Genomic DNA, 27,971 nt, shown 5'->3' on the forward strand with positions numbered 1-27,971 from the left:
CACCTGTCGTACAACGCAACCCAAACATTCCTGCCCTTGGGGGTGTTGCTAGACGATGATCACCACCACCAACCTAAAGACCCTGACCCTAACTAACCCCTCCCCCATCTGCCTTCAATGGTCAATATCCTGATTAATCACCCAAACACTCGTCTGATGAGAAGTTTTCAAGCGAGGCAATCACAGAGAAACTGCCTTGGTGATTTTTATGAGGGGTACATTGAGTGAGTGAGCAGCGCTGGGTTTCATTCATTCATTCATTCATTCATTCATTCATTTATTCATACATTCATACGCCCCTTGTCGTTTGTCACAGACAAAAGAGAGGAGAGGAATTGATGCAGACCTTGAAGGAAATTGCGAATCAATACCCTGATGGCTTTTCAAAAGTGCTGAATGCACAGCAAACGCCACACAGTGTCATTGTTTTAAAATGGGAGCCTGGACGGATATTGACGCCTGTTTGTATTGATGGTGCGTCAGCGGCAAAACACATCGTAGATGGAAAGGCCCCAACTGTCCAACACATCTAGATGACCTACCTTCCAACAACTCCGTCCCTCTAGAACAGTTGTGTTGACTCATCTAGACAAACTTCCTGCTGTGCCGACTTGCAGTAAGTCAGTCTAACGAGACGACTGCACACTACGCTGTTCATTCCAGCATTTCAGATCAGGATCTAGGTCTCAGAGGAAAGCTAAGGAAAACTCCACTGGAGAAAAAAAAGTCCTCTTCAATTTTTCATGATCTGTGGCGTTTCAACAACGTCATCACGCATTGTAATGTCAAACTGCTTGAGACGATGAGAGGGGGGGGGGTTGACAAAGTCTCAGAAGACTTCCGCTTAACAACTGCCTGGTGCCAAAACCGCTGCAAAGAGATTCTGGATATTTTCATGTACATGTTGGGCTTAACTGCTAGATAATAATATCCTTTTCACAGAGCCAGCTCCACTAACAATGCTCCCCCCACCCTTTATTGTATTCACATTTTGCTATTCGGAACGAATTCTTAAAAAGCAGCTGAAAAGATGATGGCACAAAAAAAAAAAAAAAATTCTAATCCTCCCAATCCTCAATGTGAGAACATGGAGAAAGTAGATTTGTCAAGCTTTGATTTAGCAGTATTATTTCATTATAAAGTGGGACTCGTAGCACAGCTTAGCTGTGTGAAATGGCTCAATCAGTGTCATGCGGAACACTGAAGTGGGGGGAGGGCCATCTGAAGACCTGAGCAAAACCAACTTGGCAGCATGTTAAAGACACTATGGTATTGTACCTATCACCTGTACCATATTCTTCAACTGCATAGAGAGTCTTTTCAGCCAACACTTACCATTCACTTCCAGAGGACTTGACAGTGGAGAGCGATTTGGCTTGGGTTTAACAGAATCTAGGGCAGGGTGGTGGTGTATTGTGTAGCAATAGCTGGGCACTGGAGGACGGTTTTTATATAAGACAAGCTCACACACGGAGCCTGCTGTAGACATTATAAGGTCGATTTTCAAAAGAACAAAAGCTGCCATGCTATTCTTTACACTGCTGGTGGGAAAGGGGGGGGGGGGTGAAACAGAATCCAACTAGTAAGTTTCTGCGTCACTGCCCTCCATCCAAATTTGCTAAATATGATTTTTGCAATAATCTCCCACGGTTCCCCCATTTCCTTATCTCCTTGGTCAGATCCCAAAAAATCTGATATTCGAGGACCAAGGCCAGACCAAAGCTGAGGGAGGAGGATATATCTGGCCAAACATTTTGTATCTCGAGCCAAAGTCACTTTAGAAGGTACAAGGATGCAAAATGGCGAGGCCCTAAAAGGTGACTTTTTACCCCCTCCACACGGAAACATGCACATTTGCGTAAAGTGCAATTTTTTTTTTGCGTTGTTCAGTGCTCGACTTCTCACCGGAGCAGAGCACCTCAAATTCTCTACTGGTTGAGCTCCTGTTCCTCTTATAGAATATTCACTCAAAAGTATTATGGAGCTCCTGCACCTAAATATACAACTGTATAGGCACCCCAAATGAGTACAGGAACCTATTTCAGTCAAGCATTGATTGTCACAATACTAAAGTTTGACTAATGATGCGATACCAGGCCAAGTATCAAAATAGCAAACATGTACTGTGATACCACGGGGTGGGGGATTATTAGCTTCCTGTTCGCTCCCACCCCCCCAGGACRCCTGTTCTCGTTTTCTATACGTTATGCATGTTCTTCACAAAACCCTGTCCCTGATATTCACACCTGTACTCAATACAACACATTGGATCTAACTTCAAACTGTTTACTGTATAATAGAATAGGTTACTGCAGAAAGTATGCAGAAATGGTTGATTTGCTCATATCCAAAAGGCATCCCTGTGATTTGGCAGGAAGAATGTACTAAGGAATATACAGTCAAGTCCATATTTATTGGCACCCTTGATAAAATAAGCCAAAAAATACTGTATAAAATAAATAATAGAAGTACTGCTCTATATTGTATGCTACAATATTTTTGGAGATTGTTTAAGTAATATATATCAAATCAAAATTTTGGCACCCCTCTTTTCAATACTCTAGCATCCTCCCCTTGCGAGGATAACGACACTGAGCCTTTTTCTAGAATGTTTTATGAGATTGGAGAACACATGGGGAGGGATCTTAGACCATTCCTCCATACAGAATCTTTCCAGATCCTTGATATCCTTTTAAAAACGACTGGCAGGCCACTAACAAAAACCTGGTAAGTTGACCAATACGCTATGCACAAATTTGGTCGGCACAGGAAGATCGGAAAAGGGATCGATAGCCTACTCAAAAGAGATACAGTACGCTTCAAAGGTAGGATACACATCCCTAATCAACGTAATTCTAAACTCTCTTTTTCTGGTGTTAGTTCAATTCTGTTTGGTCCTACATTTTCGAAGTTGGGAGCAGTGTGTGTGCGAGATGGTATAGTTATCTGAATAGTAGGCTAAAGATTGTTTCATATAGTGCATTTTCCCTTACTGCCAAAATGACATGCAGATCATTATGCATTTACAGTCATGTCCATATTATTGGCACCCTTGATAAGAGATGATCCATCAAGGGTGACAATAATTATGAAACATTTGAAAAGTTAGGCACAAAACAGAATTKAACAAACAGAAAAATTAAGATACTGTAGCTTAGAATTACATTGATTAGGCATATGCATCCTACCTTTGAGTAGGCCATCTATCCCTTTTCCGCTCTTCCTGTGCCATCCAAATGTGCATAGCCTATTGGTCAAGTTACCAGATTTTTTGCTAGCTAGGTAACATGACTAAACAAGGTTGTTTGTTATCAAACCAACAATTAGTGGCCTTCCAGTTGTTTAAAACCGCACGGGACATGGTTTATTCAATGACATAAAATGGGTGTGAATTGAAGTAGAAAGGGGAAAAGATAGCTCTGGTGATACGGGGCACAGCTTTTGAATAGCTTGGGCTAGAGACACGCGGTTTTCAACAATGTAAAGGCGCAGGCACTCTATGGCACTCAGAAGCTGCGTGACAGCGAAGCCTAGACAGACTGGCCTGTGCTCTTGGTTCTTACAGGCAAAATAAAAAGTAGTGCATCTACTTCGCTCACGCCGCGAGCTGCTCCAATAATTAAACTAATTTAACAACAGAAGACTCATCACTGTCTGTACACCCCAGCTTGCCATCACGGCTACATTACATTTTAAAACTGATGGAGATGAGCAGAAAGAGAGGACGGAGAAGCAGGTGAGTAACGGCTGGTAGGGAATACGTCTGGCTGAYCACAGCTGATATTGGATGAAGCACTCATTCTGATCTGACACCACGCTCTGAACTTGGTTTGATATTCTCACTGTAGAACGAGTAGGGATGATCTCGATATGAGAAACAGACCACCCCTCCCATTCCCAAACTTTTTTTCTTCAGATCTACACCATTCACGTGGATGGCCTATTTTGAGATCAAAACAGAGAATATTGCATCCAAGCATCCCTGAAGGCCAATAATATGTATTTCTGCACAGAGGAATTGGGGAAGAATCTAACAGTGAACTGTAAACAAGACAGTACACAGTTCGCTGGTAATTATAAGTTGGCGCAAAGTAGAAGACAATGGTCAAAAAGTACAAATAGTTAGACAAATTTGGCCTGGTGTAGAGTGTCCACGGGCTGACTGAGATAGAGGGGGTTGGGGTTAAGTGCACCAAGTTGACCTCTATGGGTCAATAGGTGATGGCTACATTTATCATACCTCTGCTAGCTTCCAAATGAGAACCAAGGAGGCTGCTTTCTCTAAAGAATTTCAACCACATTTCTACATCAACCTCTACGCTAATGAAGACTTACTACAGGCAACCAGATGCCCAGTGTTTATGAGAGAGACAAATATTGGAATCCCTGAATGGAAAAACATGCCATGCTGGCTTCAGGCAAAAGCAATGAAACATTGCGTCAGTTTGACGATTTAATGACTGTGGTCTGGATCATATCAGAAGTTTAAATACCTGACAGAGTCAATATAAAGCCCAGTATTTCATGCTTCATGAGAGCAGTTAAAATTCAATTTGGCTTGATAGGAAAACAATGCCGGGGGTGTGTGTTGTGGTGAGCGCTAGCTACAACAAAATGTCTAGCTGTCCAAATTAACCAATGGGAGAAATATAGTGAGAAATAGATTTGGGAAATGCTCATCAGAGAACACCCCACTTCTGGGGGTCCTTCCCACAGAGCATCTCAGAACAGAGTGCAGCTCCAAAATGGTTGCTGCACTGCAGATGAGTAGAGCGAGTGGCTACTGAAGGCTAGGGGCCAACTGAGGATGACCGCATCCTGTTGTACGATGTGGGAACCGCCAACACTGGGACAATGGAGAGACACGCTCACGCTAGAGAAATCCACCCTCGAAGAGAAGATGGCAAGAATTCGACAAGCAAAACAAACATAGCGTTCATTTCAGCTCCCGTTTCATAAGTTGTGTGTGGGCAGAACATTCCTTGGTGATTGCAATTATCAAAACGAACACACATGCAATGTGAAAACGCATTCAATTTTGGCATTCCACGCTTTCATAAGAGTCTGTCCAGCCTTGTCTAACACAGACAAAAGATACCGTTTTCAGAGAGGCAATTAGCTCACATGTATTTCCATTAGGTCACATCTATTTTTCTTTGTTGCCGCTATTCTATTGAGGCTAAATATACTTGTACTAAATAAGAGTACTGCAACACATTATACGGTAATAGAGCACTCCAACACAACATAACTACCAGGTCATTCTCACAGCAAAATCATAATGTTGACAAAAAAGACAGAAAATAGAAATATTTGCAATAGGCCTATTCCTGGTTCTGCTGTTAAGGTCTACAAAGACCGTGTGTGGACTGGACAGCCATGGAAAGTAGGTGACACTCTTCATCAAATAGGCCTATGCTTATAAAACCTTGACACCCTTTAAAACCTTATGAAACAAGACACATCTTAACAATCCCGCTCAGCTCAGACTCCCTGATCATCAACACTTGTGCTCAGCAAAATAATGTTGTTGACATAACGTATGATTCTAGTGTTTGCTGAACACAGTTATGTAAGCTACTGAAAATGTCACAAGTTAAACAGAGCAAGCCTCAAAATAAGTACGAGTTGTAGGGAAATGTACATGGAGCTACAGATGAGACAAAGATGGCCTTATATTAGGGCGGGAGCCGCAAGTTAGAGGCAGAGAGGGCTTTGACAAACGAAGAGTGGCTGGTGTGTACATGGTGAAAGATGTTCTGGAAATAGTCCTGGAACACAAAGCAGCGAACACCTCCTGGAGCCCCCCCACTACATTTCACACATGCAGGACGCCAAACTACATGCTTGGGGTTTCCACGTTCATTTTGATTTAAATGGAACTCGGAGAGGAACTAAAGCAGTTTTTAACTCCCTCCCGCTCGCTCGGTCTCTGATAACGCGCCCAGTCAATGGACTGTGGGTCTATTTAACTGCAGGCAGCCCACAGCACAGTCATACATAATGAATGGTAACTCACACGAAAGCCTAATCACCATTGTGCTGTCACCCAGCAGAGAAGATGGCTTGTTTAATTTACTGCGCCGCATAAGTCTCAGTTCTGCCCAATTTAGTTTAGCAATCTCGATGAGTGAGTACTCCAGGTATTTATCAATATGCTTTTCTCCCAATGCCATGGATCAGTAAGAATGTAAATGCTAATGTGCCTGCTGCAGTGTGTGTGTGTGTGTTTTTTACAGGGCGAAAACAACACGTTCTCTGACAATAAACCACACGACAAAGGCTGGGTGAAATAAACTCATCAACATTAAGACTGCAATAAGACATATACACTACATGACCAAAAGTATGTGGACACCTGCTCGTCAAACATCTCATTCCAAAATCTTGGGCATTAATATGGAGTTGGTCCCCCCTTTGCTGCCATAACAGCCTCCACTCTTCTGGGAAAGCTTTCCACTAGATGTTGGAACATTGCTGTGGGGACTTGCTTCCAATCAGCCACAAGAGTCTTAGTGAGGTCGGGCACTGATGGGCGATTAAGCCTGGCTCGCAGTCAGCATTCCAATTGATCCTAAAAGGTGATCGATGGGGTTGAGGTCAGGGCTCTGTGCAGGCTAGTCAAGTTCCTACACACCGATCTCAACAAACCATTTCTTTATGGACCTCGCTCTGTGCACAGGGGCATTGTCATGCTGAAACAATAAAAGGCCTTCCCCAAACTGTCACCACAAAGTTGGAAGCAACAGAATTGTCTAGAATGTCATTGGATGCTGTAGCGTTAAGATTTCTCGAACCATGAAAAACAGCCCAAGACTCTTATTCCTCCTCCACTTTAAGGTTTGTACTATGCATTCGGGCAGGTAGCCTACTTCTGGCAACCGCCAAACCCACTGCTCCAAAGTCCAATGGTGACAAGCTTTACACCACTGCAGCCGACACTTGGCATTGTGCATGGTGATCTTAGGATTGTTTGTGGCTGCTCGGCCATGGAAACCCATTTCATGAAGCTCCCGACAAGCAGTTATTGTGCTGATCTTGCGTCCAGAGCCAGTTTGGAACTTGGTAGGGAGTATTGCAACAGAGGACAGACAATTTTTACACGCTACGCGCTTCAGCGCTCGGCGGTCCCGTTCTGTGAGCTTGTGTGGCCTACCACTTCCTGGCTGAGCTGTTGTTGCTCCTAGACGTTTACACTTCACAATAACTGCACTTACAGTTGACCGGGGCAGCTCTAGAAACCCAGAAATTTGACAAACTGACTTGTTGGAAAGGTGGCATCCTATGACAGTGCCACACTGAAAGTCACTGAGCTCTTCAGTATTATTTTTTAAATTTAACTAAGTAAAGCCATTCTACTGCCAATGTTTGTCTATGGAGATTGCATGGCTGTGTGCTCGATTTATACACCTGTCAGCAACGGGTGTGGCTGAAATAGCCGATTCCACTCATTTGAAGGGGTGTCAAAATACTCTCGCATATGTAGTGTAGTTGTTGGAACAGTATATTGCATGGTCATTCATGTTAACCAAAAACTAAAGAAAATCGTGTTGGTGTGTAATGACACATAGGATACTTACACAACCTAGGCTGATGGCAAGACACACTGTGTACTACGATCTACGTCACTTACACAGCAAGTTTCTCATCGGCTTGCTAAATCATGTCAGCTGACATGGTCAGACATCACCACAGGCACGGTGAAAGCCTGTACCCATTCTGCCCATTAAAAGACTGATGTGGTCCGAGTCTGGCCACTGGAGGCTTAACTTAGCTCCGCTCTGGATCCTTGCACTGGAATCTCATCAGTTTAGCGAACAACAGCAGCCTCTCTGAAGCAGTGTACCATGACTGAGATCCACAGAGATGGGATGGCTTCTCCCTGGCTCTACTGTGTTGACAGACCATAGAGACAGTGGAAGCAGCAGCAGGCAGCAGCTCACAAAAGAGGTTTGGCTGAAGTGAGCAGGGCACAGCACACAGTATGATAATGACACTATGAGCTGAGCTCTTCAGTTTGCCCTAGCAGAAGCCAAAGCATTATCAGATCCGTTCTGGGTCATTATCCTCCCGTTCACACAGATCTGGCACCGGCCTCATCTAATGTGCAGGCAGGAAGCAGGGTGATGCCGCCATCTATGCCCGCCTGGCACCCGCCAACACGGCAGAACCTGTTATACACGGACAACAATTCTAAAAAAAGGTCCATGCAGGACGTCAACCAGATAATCTGTCAGTGTCTCTGCCTTGACAGAAGCCCAGAGGTACAGTTTCACAACTACAAAAGTGATTGACTCACCAAAAAGTAAAAGGTCCCTAGAAATACATGCACAAGSAAACAGAGGCATACTGTGCAAGCTACATTGTGTTTGATTAGTAGGACTATTTCCTGGCGGAGAACATTTGCAAGCTGGTGTAGTAAGTACCCTGTGCTGAAGTGACCCCAGGCCGCCAGGCTAGCTGTTGGCAGGAGGGGGTTAACTCCTCAGAATGTGCAGTGGAGCTGCTCTAACAAGAATATTAAAGGCATGTCCCTGGGTGCTGACAGAGAGCACCGAGACAGGGAGAGGAGGAAGGAGAGATGAGGGGAGAGAGAGAGAGAGCGAGAGAGAGAGAGAGAGAAGGGAAAGCGAATGAGAGCATGTGGTGGTGGTGGGAGGGGGAATACGATTTTCAATGACAATGTGCTTAAGATCCTAGTTTCAATGAAGGAACATATCATCCGTCAACGTTAATGTCAGTGTCCAGGGGAAAATGAAGGGAAATGGAATGGAAGCCATTCATTAGGAAAGGGGCAGGAGAGCCCAAAGCGGCCAGTCTCGCCCCGCTGATAGCCGCCCCGGGAAAATAAATATATACAGAGACCATTATTAATTGTGCATTTCCGAGGTGGCAGGCCAGGCACGATAAAAGGTTGGTTCTCATGCTACAGAGATATTATTAGACTAGCTGCCTGGGCTGAAATCGGTTAGTATTGTACAACTACCAGGGGCTGTCAATGGGAATGAAGACGAGGTTTCACTGCCTGCCTGGAGTGGCTGACTGGCTGGAAGGAGAATGGGCCTGGCTCTTTACAGCAATGTGGATGTACTCAGTGGAAGCAATTGATACCATTGTTTTATGGATGGGGGGGGGGGATTAACTGACGACAATAGAGCTCTTTCACTGGAAATGTCAGCCGTCAAGCTGAGGGACTGTCCGACTCGGCAAAAGAGACTTCTATGAAAGCAAAGGCACAAAATGGATGTGGAAAAAATGACACTGCCACAATATCCCCACACAAATTGTGAAATGCAATAGGTCTCTCGTGGTAGAATAGATTAGGCCAACAGTGTGTGCGTGTACGGCAATGCCAGACCAAAGTGAACTGTACCAAAATAGACCGTACGAACTCAATATAGATAAAGTAGTAAGCTACACCAAATTAAATGTACTAATTAGCTATAGCTTCGTCTTCCACACAGCGATCTGAAAAACAGCCTTATGTAGGCTAAATCTGCTCAGAATCTCAATGTCTAAATCAATWGTCTTTTCAATCATACCCGATACAATGAATCACAATAATAGCTCAGTGATCAGTCTTAAGGTTAGCCTCATTTCAAAAGAAGACAAAAACTGACCTAATTCTTCAGGCATATTAAACTGGTGAGGGACTTAAAATATCAGAACTGATTATCCATTCTAGGCCATTTTTTCCTGATGAGATTATACAATAGCTGATAATATTAAAGATCCCTCACAACAGCCTTCCAGCACTGCGTAGGTAACACAATGGCATTGGGTCTCCGACTTCCCATCTGGGTTTAGGTGTATTGGAATAGTAACTTGAGGGGAGGCGCTCTGCCACTTTAAGACTTCAATGAAGCATAGTTATTCGAGCTACCACTCTGATCTAATTGCTCTCCTACATGAACACGGGAGAGCTGTGCACTCTGACACGTAAAGATTATTTAATACCATCAAAGCCATAAAGGGAGAAATAAAAGGAGGCGATAGAAAAGGGGGGGATGACTTAACCCTTTCATGGCTCCCAGGGAGGACTAGGAGAGTAGGGAAGCAGACGGTGGACCGGGTGGAGATAGAATCAGTATGCGTGAGCTGGCCTGTCAAACTCCCATCAACCAGGCTGACTCGAGCTCCTATATTCCTACATCACAGGGGCCTAACTTCCCCAATCCCCACTCCACTCCCATGGCAGCGACTCCCACCCTCCTCCTCAGTCTTTTCCCACACTCGCCCCATTCCCAAAGGCAGCGGCAACATTAGCGAGTACCCCGGCCAAAACCACTATAACATTGCAATTTATTTCTACTCATTCTGAAGAGGTCTGGGGCTGGGGCCTGTTTGATGAAACCAGGCCTTGACCTACATGAGTGTCAGCCACACTATCTAGCTGCACTCCAACTCCTACCTTCTCTATTCAGCAAGTGTTTCTTTCCCTGTGTAAACAGTTAGTCAACGGCAAAGAAACAACTTCATGATAAACAACATCAGAGTTGGAAGACTTGACACATCACACTACTGCTCATTATAACAAACTCCCAAAATGTCTGACTGACTAATGTATTTCTTTCATAAAAGAGAACCAAAGCCTCAGCTCTCGAAACTGTGGTTTCGCTCAGATCGGAGCTCCTCACCCTTAAAATAAAACCCACACAAACCCCGGCATCTCAGCGTGAGCGGGTCGACTCGGTTGAGGTGTTTACCGTTTAGCAAGCGCTGTGTGATATCTCCAGGGTAACCTGCTATTGTGGGGGACCTGTCTCATCTGTCATTTCTCCTGCACAGTCTCAACTTTGGGAAGCAGGAAGTCACCGACTGAACACAAGGGACAGATAGGGCTGTGGTAAGGCTATACACCCACTGTGTGCCTCGGCTAACCAAAGTTAAAATATGTTGAGGTTGCCTTTTTGGTAGAATCTCTATACCAAATGTAGCTGTACTTTCTATCGCTACAATCAGTTGGGCAAACATTTCTGCCCATCCCTGAACCCCACCACATTGCTAGGTGTCTTATAGCCCTCCATCTTGCTAGACATGAGTATATTTGGTAGATAGGCTTAGTATTTAGCTACCGTATCATTTTAACTCATAATTCTACCTTCAATAAACAGTGAATGACAATCTACAGAGAGTAAAAGGCCACTTTTAGGGATAACACTGGGTGCTCCCAAATACAAAATGACATCACAAATCAGCAGCTCTGTGGGATACTAATCTCAAAGATTTTTATACCTAAACCAAGATACCTAAACCAAGATAGACCTGTGCCTGTTGTTTCAAATGGGAAAAAATTAGCCATTATGGACAGAACAAGCAAGAAGGTGGGCAGAGCCAAGCACGAGCTAGCGAGATTTTATTGCCGCGTTCTAACATTAATTTGCATTTTCCGTTGGGGAACACCTATTCTGTGAAGTGCACAATAACTCAATTTGCCTTTGAACACCTTGTAAACAACGACATTTTTTCAAACTTTGGCAAAGTCTACTAAACTTAGTCCACTCTGTTCGTAACAGATTGTAGTTTTGGGAACAGAAAACTGTATTGAGATCAAATGTTTAATCGACGAGTAAATTAGCATAATGTCAGCCAGAATTAATCTCTTCTCCCACTGGGCTTCTTCTCACTACCATATTTGGTAGTGAGTGGAAACGCCAACCGGATGCCTCACATTTATACATCCCGTGAAATATCTGTCTCATTGTTCTATCTGTACTAATCTCATGTCCTGCAGAAAAGGTTTCAAAGTGGAAACACTCTCCCACCATCCTCCAATAACCCATCTCACTTCATCTGGTCATGAGTGTCAAGTTCCTCAGTGTCCACATCACTGAGGACTTCACATACTCCTCTCACACCAAAACAGTCATGAAGAAGGCACGGCAGCACCTCTTCCTCCGCAGGAGGCTCACATTTTTTGGCATGGCACCTTAGATCCCAAAGAACTTTTAGAGCTGCAACATCGAGAGCATCCTGACTGGTTGGATCACCACCTGGTATGGAAACAGCACCGCCTTCAATCGGAAGGTCCTACAGAGGGTGGTGCAGACAGCCCAGCACATCACTGTGAGCGAACTCCCAGCCATCAAGGACGTACATGCCAGGCGGTGTCTGGTGTAAATGGGGAGATGCACACAGGCCCAWRAATTTGCCAAAGACTCCAGCCACCCGAGACATGGACTCTTCTCCATGCTCCCGTCCGGGCAGGTGGTACTGGTTAGTGCTGGCCGATACATCTAATTAATTTGATTAATTCGAATGCATGTTTTTGCGCGATATTCCAAATGTCTGTATCGCAAGAATCAAGGTTTTGTTATTTTTCATTTTTATGAGAGTTTATGTCTGTTCTCGTGTTGTATTTTTGGTCTTGTCTCTTTCGCTCCTTCTGTGCACCTTCCCATTTACACCAGAGATCTATATATAATGACGAGATGCCTCCCTAACAATGGGAGTCAAGCTTAGGTCCGAAATAAGCCTATAGAAACGCATTAAGCTTATAAATGGACAGATTCTAGCGAGAAGGAAACCTATCACTTCGCCTCTTCCTCTATGGTTTACACACACACACCAAGCCCCTCCCCCTGCCTCACACGCCAACAAAGTTGAGAGATCACATCTTCCTCTGACAAGCGGTTTCAACTTACTATTTGCATTTCTAGTTTAGTCCAACAGAATCGGTCATATTTTACAGTAATACAGATATTAACTTTTCCAACGATACCCGTTTTATGTCTCAACTACTCAAATTGCACGCAGCGCAGACACTACTAAAATGAAAGCATCAATGAACATTGATTCTGGAAAGACCGTTATACAAGCTGTCTAGTCTGTTTTATAAATGTGCATTAAGCATAAAACACAATTATATAAGGAATTGTCAACTCGTTCTTAGTCTGAGAACTAAGTTAGGCCACTTGATTTCAACATCTGAACAAAGTGGTACAGGACAACATGCTTTTCAAACAGTTGGAGACAGAGCGAAGGGTGTAATTAAACAATTAAACTGTTCTGCCTTGTAAGCTAGCAAACAGATCCAAGTTGACTAAACTTGAAATATAAAGACTAACTGGCTAGTCACGATCACGTGGGCTTGAGAGATTTTTGATGAGACCTGTGTTCATTTTCTTGTATTGATGCACTTGTTTTGAGATCAGCTAATGCCTGCTGCAGGGAAGTTAGTCATTATTAGTGAATGTGCATTATGCATGGTTTTAGTCAAATTTGTAACAAAAAAAAGGGCATTTTCATAGACAGACTTGAAAGCTAGATCAGTGATTATTGCAACAACAAAAAAGCCGGTTAAACTATTTTGATAAAATAATTAAGTTATTAGTGGGTCTTATGGTTGTGGAAGGCTTATATTTAGCCTAGGTATAAATTCATAAGACCAGAATTCATTAGATTATTGCTGACTGTCTGAAATGCAGTGTATTGACCTTTAATTGTACAACAATGCTTATTAAAAAAATATAAATACACCTTGAATCACTCATAAGTTTGAAAAAAAAGATATGATTTTTAGGTCATATCGCCAAGCCCTAGTACTGGTGCATCAACGCTCAGACCAACAGACCCCTAAACAGCTTCTATCCCTGGCTATAAGACTGTTAAATGGCTAACAACTAATGATCTCCCACAGACTATCCACATTAACTCAATGCCCATCCACAGATCTCGACCCACTCTGACACCCTTCACCCTTACTCAAACCTACACTCACGGCAAACATTTACACCCACACGCAGCCTCAAACCTATGCTGCTGTTATTGATTGCCATTAGTATCTATCTATTTATCTTGCCACGGGTCACTATTACTCCTGTTTACATGTATATATTACCATTAGTATATTACCATATATTACCACTTTTCAGCCCTGTTTACATGTATATCCTACTACCAGTCACTTCTTATGTATAAACCTACCTCAACCACTCCTGTAACCCTGCACATTGAATAAGGTACTGGAACTGACTTTTACAGTGTCTTCAGAAAGTAATCACCCTCAATGTTCCCTGGTAGAAGGAAAATCAGCCCGCGCAGAGAAGCACGAGATTGAACTTCACTCATCTTTCTAGTTTTCCCTTTTAGTTTAGTTAACACTATCAATGTTTCCCTCTACTGTGCGAATTGTGAACGAATCAACGCAATATTAGCCACTTTCAGTGCAACATACTAAACTGTGCAAGAGATTTTCTTGTAGGCAGAGCACATTGGAGTAAGATTTCATTGCATTGACAGGCACAAATCAGGCCCATACACTACACCGACCGGTGCGCCATAACCATTCAGAGCTGCAGTTCCCATATATGCAAATAGACCATTGCCATATATGGATCTGTGCCATTCCCTTTGAACTGGACTGTGTTTACAGTATGAGTGGTCGTGAGTAGATGCACTTGTTTGGCGATCAAAGCAAGAGCTGCATGTAGCCACGTGTGCACATTTTGTTCATATCCTTTGCTAGTTAGTGAGTTATTAGCCCAGTTATTGATAATTTGTAGTCAGCAATAGGGGAGTGGTTACTTCCTACAAGAGCACAAAACGTGTGCATTTTAGCCATCTTTGAAAAGCAAGTCAGGTAAAGAGCATTTTGAGCAGGGCTTGAACAGGCTAAATAGCCAATATGCAGAGGGTAGCATCATTTGTCTGATTCTCTGTAATAATGATATGGCAATAATAATGAATGTTATTTTGTAAAGTGGTTTCTTGCATCACACAACACAAGTGGATAAACAGGTGAACAACAATCCCTACATGTTATTTTCAAAAGTCTCATGGATTGTAGGCCTACATTGAACACCACACATTGGCTGCAACTGTAGGCCGAATAATAGAACATTTCCATGTTACAATGTTATGAGATGCATTTTCTCCATTGTTTTTAATGATAGGCCTACATGATGATCAAATAGCCAAAGTAGCCTACTTGGCCATTGTTATAACTGTAACCTATAGCGGGTACAGCCTCAGTGTTCACAGTAAACGTGCTCCAGAAGTTGCATAAAGTTTGCGCTGAGCAGACCTGAAATTTGCTCAGTGCCTTAAAAAAAATGTGGGAACATTGATCACACCCCTTTACTTTTTCAACATTTTGTCAACGTTCTACACAAAATACTCTGTAATTTCTAAGTGGACAAAAAATAAATAAAATACTAATATATCTTGATTTGATACGTTTTCAACCCGAGTCAATACATTTGAACTTAAAAACTATTTGTTCCACACGTTACATGAAAAAAAAAAGCGTCAGCCATTTTGAATCACAATCATGTTTATTACTATCAAATAACATTTTCCAGTGTCACACTTATGATTTTGAAGAGGAAGGAAAAAGTGGGGGAGAGCAGGGGGGGGGGGTCCTGTCTACTTCAGAGGAGGTATGTGAGGCGGCAAAGAAGTGAGTGAGTGATGACACATTTATCGCAGATGTGAAACCAAGTCGTGTGAGGTTTCTAACTGGCATATCTCATACAAGAAGGAAACCGACATCCGTAGACACACAAGTCGTTTGACGGACGCTCAAAAAAATGTCCAACTCTATCTACACTCAAAATACAGTACTAGGCTATACAATTGAGTTTTCTGCTATCCTAAAACACATTGATGTCTAATCTAAAACTTAGAATAGACAAATCACCAACAACAGCATTCTGCACTATAGACTACATATACAGTATCTGCCACAAGAGAAGCTGATGAACACATTGACTTGAGGTCCTGCAAGGCTGAAGTTGATAACTTATGACCATAGAATTTTAACTACATGGCCAAAGTATGTGGACGCACCTTCAAATTAGTGGAATCGGCTATTTCAGCCACACCCGTTGCTGACAGGTTTATAAATGGAGCACACCGCCATGCAATCTCCATAGACAAACATTGAGGTATAATGACCCATACTGAAGAGCCTGTGACTTTCAACATGGCACCGTCATAGGATGCCACCTTTGCAAAACAAGTCAGTTTCCTTAAATGTCTGCCGCTAGAGCTTCCCGGTCAACTGTATTATAAAGTGGAACAGAGGTCGACCGATTAATCGGAATGGCCGATTAATTAGGGCCGATTTCAAGTTTTCATAACAATCGGAAATCGGTATTTTTGGACACCGATTTGGCMGTTCTTTTTTTTTTTTTTACACCTTTATTTAATCTTTATTTAACTAGGCAAGTCAGTTATGAACACATTCTTATTTTCAATGACGGCCTAGGAACGGTGGGTTAACTGCCTCGTTCAGGGGCAGAACGACAGATTTTTACTTTGTCAGCTCGGGGGATTCAATCTTGCAACCATACAGTTAACTAGTCCAACGCTCTAACCACCTGATTACATTGCACTCCACGAGGAGCCTGCCTGTTACGCGAATGCAGTAGAAGCCAAGGTAAGTTGCTAGCTAGCATTAAACTTATCTTATAAAAAACAATCAATCAATCATAATCACTAGTTAACTACACACGGTTGATGATATTACTAGTTTATCTAGCGTGTCCTGCGATGCATATAATCGATGCGGTGCGTATCGTTGCTCCAATGTGTACCTAACCATAAACATCCATGCCTTTCTTAAAATCAATACACAGAAGTATATATTTTTAAACCTGCATATTTAGCTAAAAGAAATCCAGGTTAGCAGGCAATATTAACCAGGTGAAATTGTGTCACTTCTCTTGCGTTCATTGCACGCAGAGTCAGTGTATATGCAACAGTTTGGGCCGCCTAATTTGCCAGAATTTTACGTAATTATGACATAACATTGAAGGTTGTGCAATGTAACAGGAATATTTAGACATATGGATGCCACCCGTTAGATAAAATACGGAACGGTTCCGTATTTCACTGAAAGAATAAACGTCTTGTTTTCGAGATGATAGTTTCCGGATTCGACCATTAATGACCTAAGGCTCATATTTCTGTGTGTTATTATGTTATAACTAAGTCTATGATTTGATAGAGTAGTCTGACTGAGCGGTGGTAGGCAGCAGCACGCTCGTAAGCATTCATTCAAACAGCACTTTCCTGCGTTTTGCCAGAAGCTCTTCGCTGTGCTTCAAGCCTATCAACTCCCGAGATTAGGCTGGTGTAACCGATGTGAAATGGCTAGCTAGTTAGCGGGGTGCGCGCTAATAGCGTTTCAAACGCCACTCGCTCTGAGACTTGGAGTAGTTATTCCCCTTGCTCTGCATGGGTAACGCTGCCTCGAGGGTGGCTGTTGTCATTGTGTTCCTGGTTCGAGCCTAGGGAGGAGCGAGATGGAAGCTATACTGTTACACTGGCAATACTAAAGTGCCTATAAGAACATCCAATAGTCAAAGGGAAATGAAATACAAATGGTATAGAGAGAAATAGTCCTATAATTCCTATAATAACTACAACCTAAAACTTCTTACCTGGGAATATTGAAGACTCATGTTAAAAGGAACCACCAGCTTTCATATGTTCTCATGTTCTGAGCAAGGAACTTAAACGTTAGCTTTCTTACATGGCACATATTGCACTTTTACTTTCTTCTCCAACACTTTGCTTTTGCATTATTTAAACCAAATTGAACATGTTTCATTATTTATTTGAGGCTAAATTGATTTTATTGATGTATTATATTAAGTTAAAATAAGCGTTCATTCAGTATTGTTGTAATTGTCATTATTACAAATACCTTTTTTTATTATTAATATATATATATATATATATATATATATATATATATATATATATATATATATATATTTAAAAAAAAATATATAATAATAATAATATTTAAAAAACAATATAAAAAATAATAATAATAATATATATATATATATTATTATAATGTTTTTATTATTTTATATTAAAAAAAATATATATATATATTTTTTTTTTTATTCGGCATGGTTTTTTTGGTACTCCAATAAATTGGTATCGGCGTTGAAAAATCATAATCGGTCGACCTCTAGTGGAAACATCTAGGAGCAACAACAGCTCAACCACGAAGTGGTAGGCCACACAAGCTCACAGAACAGGACTGCGAGTGCTGAAACACGTATCATCAGTCCTCGGTTGCAACACTCACTACAGAGTTCCAAACTGCCTCTGGAAAAAACGTCAGCAACTGTTAGTCGGGAGCTTCATGAAATGGGTTTCCATGGTCGAGCAGCCACACAAACAAGCCTAAGATCCCCATGCGCAATGCCAAGCGTCGGCTGGAGTGGTGTAAAGATCGCTACCATTGGACTCTGGAGCAGTGGAAACGCGTTCTCTGGAGTGATGAATCACGCTTTACTATCTGGCAGTCCAGAAGTATCTGGGTTTGGAGGATGCCAGGAAAACACTACCTGACCCAATGCATAGTGCCAACTGTAAAGTTTATTGGAGGCGGCATAATGGTCTAGGATTATTTTTCATGGTTCGGGAWRGCCCCTTAGTTCCAGTGAAGGGTAATCTTAACGCTACAGCATACAGCGATATGCTAGACGATTCTGTGCTTCCAACTTTGTGGCAACAGTTTGGGGAAGGCCCATTCAGCATGACAATGCCCCCGTGCCCAAAGCGAGATCCATACAGAAATGGTTTGTCGAGATCGGTGTGGAAAACTTGACTGGCCTGCACAGAGCCCTGACCTCAACCCCCATAGAACACCTTTGGGATGAATTGGAACGCTGACTGCGAGCCAGACCTAATCGCCCAACATCAGTGCCCGACCTCACTAATGCTAATGGCTGATGGAAGCAAGGCCCTGCAGCAATGTTCCAACATCTAGAGGAAAGCCTTCCGAAGATTGGAGGTTGTTATAGCAGCAAATGGCGGACCAACTCCATTTTAATGCCCATAATTTTGATTTTTTAGTTGCCAAACTCATAACACGGTGAACACATCTCAGATCCTCTTGCCCTTGAGGGAGGACAGGCGAAACCCAAGGACGATTGGATTGTTGACGTACCAGACCAGTCAGTAGACTAAATCTTTCCCATAGGGCTCATCCTGTATCATGAGTTGGCTACAGTGACACAGCAGATTAAACTTATATGATTGTTTCATTTTCCACTGACCTGAAGGACCAAAAGGGCAGGTTATATTACATACGGAGTGGCTACGGGACTGGATTTTCTGACGTCTTTTTTTCCGAATAGCTAAACAACCGTACTTTTAGCGGGAAATAACGCAATCGTATGCAAAAATATTATGTTTTATAGTCAGTGAATTTTCAAAAATCGAGTATGTTTGAAACGCAAGGATGTTATACTAATTTCGGCTCTACATCTAGTAGAATTCGGTGCACACTTTTCCACCGTGCATTAGAAGAAATGGGCTTTGAGTGATCGGCACTAGTTCTCTACAATTAGCCAAACAACAAAACTAGGCTACTTAATTGGGAAGATGCCAAATAGCAAAGCTTCCGCGGTGGTGTTCAATTCTAGGCTAAGTAGTTTTTGTTCTCCTTTAAAATGATCACAAGTATTGCATCGTAGGCTACATCATTTGTATTTTTTTTAACCAAATGTTGATTTCAGTTGTCATTGATAAGTGTTTATTGTTCTCTTGGCCTTCTCTAAAGCTTCTAAACTAAATACTACACCATCATTTGATTTCTGAATGCGTCGGCAACGGGGACTCGGGTTGTGGCTGCGTTATTAATGTCATGTTTATCAGGCCTTTTGATTTAAACATATGGATTGTTTTAGTTTTGTAGGCTAGGCTACCTATTTAATTGATGGATAAAGCCTTAGCAGACATTCTGATCTCGTTCCCAATGATCAGTGCTTTAGTTAATTATGTTGCCGTCTTACGGTTCTGAATGTGACGCATCTGACGTTCCACGTTTTTCAGTGCAATAGCCTTTTAATTTGAACATTTGAAAAGTTTTGGTGTTTGATTATGTAGAATACTAATGAATCATTATGTGATCATTCAAAATAAATAAAGTTGCACACTCCATGTGTAATCTCCCAGCAGGGTGAAGAAGGCACAGTGATGACGAAAAGATGGTAAATACCCATTAAATTGGTGGGAGATTACACATGGATTGTGCAACTTTATTTATTTTGAAAGTTTATTCGCCGTTAGTCAGCACCTCCACACAAACTATTATTCTGGGTGTACGCCAGCTCATGTTTTTTTATCATCATGTGATCTTGACATTGATTTGACTTTGATCTAAATTTATTAAAAGAATACCCTGCAGAATGCGACATGTCGGTTGCAATCATGACGTTTATTATAGTTACAAATTAAGTTTGTAGGCTACAACATGTCGATCATGTCGTTTATAGTACAACTTAGTTACAACAGAAGTTTATATAAAAATTGTGCGTAAACATGTGCAAATCCTACTACATTTGTTTAGATCTGGGAAAGAGGCATCCTGGGGGACGGGGGCAGAATGGGCAGTTTGATCATTACATAACAGTATCTTTCAGGATTAGGCCACTATAGTGACAGTCATAGCAATTCTAAGTGAACCTACTGCTTGGTTATGTTACAGCTGACTAGGGTCTATGCAGTTATGGCATAACTAGGGATGTAACGATTCACCAATATGCATCGGTCCCTGGTTCAAATGTTTAAGATATGAGTGCATCGGTCTGCGGGACCCCAAACCACTGATCCAAATGAAGCATGCATCGGTCAGAAAGTCGATTCAAACGTTACGAAKCGCCTGTTCACTTACATTTCTCAAATTACTTTTCTACCTTCTGAAAATACATCATATTTTTTGACAACTGAGTGTCAAACTAAGCACGTAATTATTATGACAGTCATTGATCCACAAGTCATTTTGCATGCCGAACAACCCCAGGCAATATTAGCAGCCTAGACAAACTGCGCATTCAAATGTATGTAAAATGGCTTGCGCAATATTAGGCTTTTGATCAAATGTGCTTTGAGTTGCCTAAGTTGGCTAAAAGTTGCCTAAGTTCCCATCAGAGACAACTCTCACCTGGCTATAGGTAGGCTACATGCTGATCGGGGCTTACATTCAATATTATTTTGATTGTTCAGGTTGACCATCAACCATAGTTTTGGTAGTTTTGCTTAAAACAATCAATGTMTTATGGTCATTTTTAGATATGTAGGGTAAAGTTGATCATTTCATAACGAGGACACACACGTCAGCTCAGACAGATCCAGCTCAGAGAGGCCATGCCCATGAGATCCATCATCAGCAGACTTTAATTTTGAATGGAAAATGTATGTGTTTATGCAACAAATGTTAGTGAATCGTATTGATTTGTTCCTCTAATCAAATCGTTTCGACTAAAACTCATCTAGATACATATCGAATCGTCTTAAAAGGGAAATATGCACATCCCTAGGCACAACATGTAACTGTGATTCACACCAAGCGGGAAGGTGACAGGGTGGGAAAATCCTCAGACACACCAAATATCCCACTCAGCGACTAAGCCTCTGATGCATCTTGCTCTGAATGTCACAGGTTATGGAGAAAAGGGCAAATGTCTTTTTCACAACAAAAATAGTAGTTTGTTGTACACATTATGCAGCCAGTCTTGGACAGGGCATTGGAATAATCCATACGAGGGCATTATTAACATATGATATCTTATGGTGAATGATTGATATAACACCGAGATAAGGCTACCTCATAGTCATACCGAATCCCAATGAAAATRATTACAGATCTACATAGGAAACAATGGATTTGAATCATGCTGAAATTTAAAACAAAATACAAAAAATAAAAAATAAAATAAAATATTTGCAATATGAAAATATTGAAATTGGTAATAATAAAGTTGACTGTTATGAAGGAAATCCTAACAAATTACACTAGACTTTCACAAAACACATTGCCACAATGTTAATAATTATGTCATACATAATTGTGACATTTAATTTTGTCAGACACTCCTCTGAGGAGGCTCCAAATGTGGGCATATTATCTTGATAAAGGTGCATCAAAGGTGTAAACAAATTGGGGGAGGCATCTGTTTCACAGTGTGACTTACATTTAAGTTATTTGCAGAGAACAAAATACTTTTGTGCCACTGTCTTGGGAATAAATTTGTGCACACAGTTTTGGGATTGTTCAACATTAATATTCCATTGTCTTGACGTTCCATGGCTAGCTCCCGCTAAACTGCAGCTATTAACCACCAAGTTAGATCTTGTTTATGTGGGTACACTTGTCTCATAACATAGTAAATAAATACTGTGAAAAAGTTAGCAGGCTGATTGGTTGACCTTGCGACAAGRAGTAGCGATGTAGCTAAATATTGAGAAAACTGTCAGCCTGTCAAAAATYCAGTTAGCTGACAAGCCAACGAACAAAACTATAGGTAGCTTGCTGTCCCTTATACAACGTTTATATTTTGTTGCTTGCGCTATTTCAATTACGGGAAATTAATACGGCAAATTGTTATCAAATAACTCTGTTTTGTTATCTAACGTTAACTAGATAAGGCTTGCTTGTTGATAGCTACTGTCAAGCACAGGACTCATAACATCTAACGTTAACACCTCGTCGAACTGTATGCATGATATCGACATCGTACAGTATGAGGTTAGTGTACATAATAAACTGGCAATGCATGGCCCAACTGAAAATTAGAATCTCCTCGGATTGAAGGACTTCAATTAGTCATGACATTTACCTGTTAGCTAATGTTAATCTTCAACAGGACAGAAAACTCAAAATGTTGACAAGGTATGCCACATCCAACGACAAGTGTAATTTCAAATACCTTGTACCTGTTGACTCCTCCTGATTCCGTGGTTGGTGGAAGCTGAGACGCGTATAATTATTTTGATAGTCTCTCCAAAGTTTTTACCTGTAAAACAATTAGCAACGGTGGATAACAACGGGTGTCGACCCAAACCACCCTCCGGCAATTCGTGGGTGAAAGGCGTTCAGTGTGCAGAGAAGTTCAGCACAGCTTTCGCAGCCGCAGCCATTGAGGTCACGTGCTCCGGCTATGAAATCCAACACAATCCACTTTCCCCGCCCCCTCTACTTTTATGGTGTGGTCCTCTGAAAGGGGATGTCCTGTTAACTCCAGATGTTCGGACAGTTTTTCCAAAGACAGTACAGTATGGTTTAGAAAATCAGCTCCCCAATAAATCTAGACAGGGCAACTCTAATAATTCAAAGACAGTATTAGAATTTAATTAGGCACAGTCAGCTGACCATTATTTTGTTGCGTGAACAACGGAGGGAGAGCACACGTTTCTGTCCTTAGGTTTGTTTGTTGCTTTTCATGTCAAAACCTACTGCCARAAATAAGACCATTTCTGTGAGTGATTGTTGGGTTTTTGGTCACACTAGGACACAATATAGTCAGTGAGATACTATACGTTCCWCCCGTTGCAAGTAACCCACCTCAAAGTTATTCCCTGCAAGCTTGGTATGGCGGGCAGCTACACTGGATGTTTGTCCAACAATGCCTCTGAGGCTGCTGCAACAAAGCAGTGAGTGGCATTGAGCTGTGTCAACTGTTACATATCAGCACACAAGTGAGGAATGCTGTGCTGGGGGTGACGTGGGTGGACACAGTGGTAGGGCTATGTGAGGACTTGGAAGCGGAGTGAAAGGCCTTCAAATGCTCAAAGCATGTTTTGGTGGAAGTGGTTGCTGACAAAAGAGTGTGAGATAGGCCTATTAAAAAGAGTGTGAGATAGGCCTATTAAAAAGAATGTGAGATAGGCCTATTTCACAGGATTTTGGCAGATGAAATTGAGCCCTGGCGTGATATCCTTACGTGCACCGATGTAGACTACCATTTGCCTGCAGACAGACAGTGGGAGTTTACTCTACTAGCAGCCATAGTGTTTCCTTAACATTATCTCCAGGTTTGGTTGGAAGGCCCCCAGGGTGTCCTCGGTACAGCTGCATCCTGGACGTGCAGTCAGGTTTACCCCCTAATGTTAGGAGGGATGTTGTACAGTCTCTTAATGGACTAACTGTATAGATATCAAGGATCGTGTTTAGTGCAGTGCCATGTCATGCATGTTTTATGCATGCTTTGCATAATTCACTTTACACCAAAATAAAGGAGGCTCAGGGATGTCAAAAGTCATACAGCGTACATTTMTTTTATTGCTTTGAATAAACTGAARAAAATCAAGGGTTTGACATGCTAACATCTGCTAAATATGTGTGTGTGACCAATAACATTTTATTTTATTTGAAAGGTTGCAAATGTGAACCGCTTATTTTTTAAAGCCTCACACCTGATGTGACAAGGAGTGATACAGCTGTCAGTAAAGGCTGACTGTGATTTATGTACGTCGACATATGTATGCATTTAGCCTACAGTACCAGTCAAAAGTTTAGACACACCTACTCATTCAAAGGTTTTTCTTTATTTTTACTATTTTCTACATAATACTGAAGACATCAAAACTATGAAATAACACATGGAATCATGAAGTAATCAAAACATTTTTAAACAAATCAAAATATATTTTATATTTGAGATTCTTCAAAGTAGCCACCCTTTGCTTTGATGACAGCTTTGCACACTCTTGGCATTCTCTCAACCTGCTTCAGGAGGTAGTGTCACGCCCTGACCTTAGAGAGCCTTTTTATTTCTCTATTTGGTTAGGTCAGGGTGTGATTTGGGTGGGCATTCTATGTTTTCTGTTTCTTTGTTTTTGGCCGAGTGTGGTTCCCAATCAGAGGCAGCTGTCTATCGTTGTCTCTGATTGGGGATCATACTTAGGCAGCCCTTTTTCCCACATTTAGGTTGTCTTGTCTTGGTTTGTTGCATGTGTTGCACTCCGTAGCGTTACGTTCGTTGTATTGTTTTTTTGGTGGAACATTTAATAAAGAAAATGTATGCCTACCACGCTGCACCTTGGTCCGGTCATTCTACCACTAACGACGGGCATAACAGGTAGTCACCTGGAATGCATTTCAATTAACAGGTGTGCCTTGTTAAAAGTTAACTTGTGGAATTGAATTCCTTCTTAATGCATTTGAGTCAATCAGTTGTGTTGTGACAAGGTAGGAGTTGTATACAGAACATAGCCCTATTTGGTAAAAGACCAAGTGAATAATATGGCAAGAACAGCTCAAATAAGCAAAGAGAAATGACAGTCCATCATTACTTTAAGACATGAAGGTCAGTCAATCCTGAAAATGTCAAGAACTTTAAAAGTTTCTACAAGTGCAGTCACAAAAACCTTTAAGCACTATGATGAAACTGGTTCTCATTAGGACCGACACAGGAAAGGAAGACCCAGAGTTACCTCTGCTGCAGAGGATTCATTAGTTACCAGCCTCAGAAATTGCAGCCCAAATAATGCTTCACAGAGTTCAAGTAACAGACACATCTCAACATCAACTGTTCAGAGGAGACTGTGTGAAACATGCTTTCATGGTCGAATTGCTTCAAAGAAACCACTACTAAAGGACACCAATAAGAAGAGACTTTTTGGGCCAAGAAACAAGAGCAATGGACATTAGACCGGTGGAAATCTGTCCTTTGGTCTGATGAGTCCAAATTTGAGATTTTTTGTTCCAACCGCCGTGTCTTTGTGAGACGCAGAGTAGGTGAACGGATGTTCTCCACATGTGTGGTTCCCACCGTGAAGCATGGAGGAGGAGGTGTGATGGTGTGGGGGTGCTTTTCTGGTGACACTGTCTCTGATTTATTTAGAATTCAAGGCACACTTAACCAGCATGGCTACCACAACATTATGCAGTGATATGCCATCCCATCTGGTTTGGGCTTAGTGGGACTATCATTTTGTTTTTCAACAGGACAATGACCCAACACACCTCCAGGCTGTGTAAGGGCAATTTGACCAAGAAGGAGAGTGATGGAGTGCTGCATCAGATGACCTGGCCTCCACAATCACCTGACCTCAATCCAACTGAGATGGTTTGTGTTGAGTTGTACCTCAGAGTGAAGGAAAAGCAGCCAACAAGTGCTCAGCGTATGTGGGAACACCTTCAAGACTGTTGGAAAATCATTTCAGGTGAAGCTGGTTGTGAAAATGCCAAGAGTGTGCAACGTTATCATCGAGGCAAAGGGTGGATACTTTGAAGAATCTCCAACATAAAATCTATTTTGATTTGTTTTACCCTTGTTTGCTTACTATATGATTCCATGTGTTATTTCATAGTTTTGATGTTTTCACTATTACAATGTAGAAAATTGTAAAAATCAAGAAAAACCCTTGAATGAGTATGTGTGTCTGAACTTTTAACTGGTACTGTATAAATGTGGCTTTGGTTGGCATGACATATTTGCTGACAATCACTGAGTTTGTGTTTTTTAAAGCGGCAGACTGAAATGATTTCAGGTTAGCCACAATTCATCATTCACTCTGCAACATTGTAAACGCTCATCCTTTTAGAATCAAGAATAAGCCCCTTAAGAGGCCTGACATGCGTGGCGCTTAGAGAGACTTCACGGTGGTATCCTGACCCTGGAATCTCTCCTGTAAAATGGATGGGTCAACAAAAACATTTGCTCCTTGGCTCTCCTGGTTCCCTCGGCTTTCCATATTTGTATTTCGGGGAAGTGCCAGTGCTAGCACAAATAGTCCCAAATACTCCCTGACAACCTAGTCTTAGGAGCAGCTCTCAAGAAGGAGTCCCATAGTCTCTCCTGTTTCAGTTTAACAACACACCTGGCGAGCCCCCAGCAGSTGTTTGAGTGCACCTCGCAACCTCCTGTAAACACAGGATACCATTTACTGGCCCGGCTATTTCCAGTGGCCGACTAACAGCGTGGGCCGCATGCAACCACACCAGTCACAGCCAGAGCGGGAGACTAGGGTGACAATGTGACACCTACACATCACGTGAGTGTCACCCACCCAAGAGCAACATCTCCAGGGTCTCCAAATGTCAGTCGACAAGTGTGACGGCCCGTGCATCATGTGACACATGAGAGCCTAAGTCGCCTACTTCAATGAAATCGAGAGGCTTTCACCTGGCAGGCCAGCTCAGTGTAGGTTTGGAGAATGTTTCAGATCTGCATCTAGAGCAGGGCCGGTATTCATACAATGTCTCAGAGTGCTGATCTAAGATCAGGTCTTCTCCCGTCTTGTTCATTATAATGTAAAAGGCTAAACGGATCCTAGATCAGCACTGCCACTCTACTCTGAGACACTTTATGGAGTGCTGATCTAAAATTAGGTCCCTTTGTCCATGTAACGTTATTCATTATTTTCCAAAAGGCTAAATGAATTCTAGATCAGCACTCCTACTCTGACATGCCTTATGAATACGGCCCAGACCTACAGAGAGAGAAAGCTGTGAAGGGAGACGTGAGGGCAGGGCCGTGCCAAGGCTTTGTGGTCAATCAAGACCCACATACTCCCTCACCATTAATATCCCTCCACCCCTGAAACAACCAATTTCGCTACCTCACAGCAGCCAACCATTCATCACTGCTATGGTCCCTTTATTAGCTTGTCATCCATAGACATAGCACAGTGTAATGGTGAAACCAACGGGCAAGGCTCTTTGTGGCAAGGCTGGCACCCACAAATTCTTCTGGACGCATTCAAATAAGATGGTTGATGAATGTATTGGAGTAGCTGAATATGTCTGTGTCCCTTTTGTTTATAAGTGCAGATGTACACGTGCGTTGAAAGGAGACAACTTTCATGTCAGTCCACTTTATATGTTAGTCCACTTTGTGGTTATAAATTGTGAGAATCAGATGAAATAAGCAGACAAGATTATGTTAGATGCATGGAATTTGCTATTGTGGTCCAGAATCCTCCTTTTCTCCTTTTTTTTCTTCCCCCCCCCCCCCAAAAAAAAACATTTTCAAACCCCTGACAACCGAACCTTTCGCGGGATTTCGTCCATCTAAGAACATGTGGTAAGCCTTGTGGAATGTCTCAAATGATTCCCAGATGTGGTCCGCAGACAGGTTTAACCCCTTCCTTCCTGGCCGCAGCCGGAGGAAAAAATTATATTAACAGGGCTTTCGCGGGAGAAAGTTTGAGCAATATCCAAAATATCCTCTCTGCGTGTTACTTACTTTTTTTTGTGTTACTTTCAAAGTATGGGA

The 27,971-nt window shown here is 42.0% G+C and overlaps 1 protein-coding gene across 4 annotated transcripts in view; it reads right to left on the bottom strand.

Moving 5' to 3' along the window:
• raraa (retinoic acid receptor, alpha a) overlaps positions 1-22,909 on the bottom strand; it is a 201,918-nt gene extending 179,009 nt beyond the window's left edge. For 3 of the 4 annotated variants that reach the window (XM_070448325.1, XM_024007655.2, XM_070448322.1), the window contains exon 1: positions 22,680-22,909. The gene's annotated coding sequence lies outside the window, so the exon portion shown is untranslated. The remainder of the gene's footprint in view (positions 1-22,679) is intronic. The other variant, XM_070448323.1, reaches the window with a different exon arrangement.
• Between the last annotated feature and the right edge of the window lie 5,062 nt (positions 22,910-27,971).

The sequence above is a fragment of the Salvelinus sp. IW2-2015 genome, linkage group LG18 (genome assembly GCF_002910315.2).
Source record: "Salvelinus sp. IW2-2015 linkage group LG18, ASM291031v2, whole genome shotgun sequence".
In the NCBI taxonomy this organism is placed as follows: domain Eukaryota; kingdom Metazoa; phylum Chordata; class Actinopteri; order Salmoniformes; family Salmonidae; genus Salvelinus; species Salvelinus sp. IW2-2015.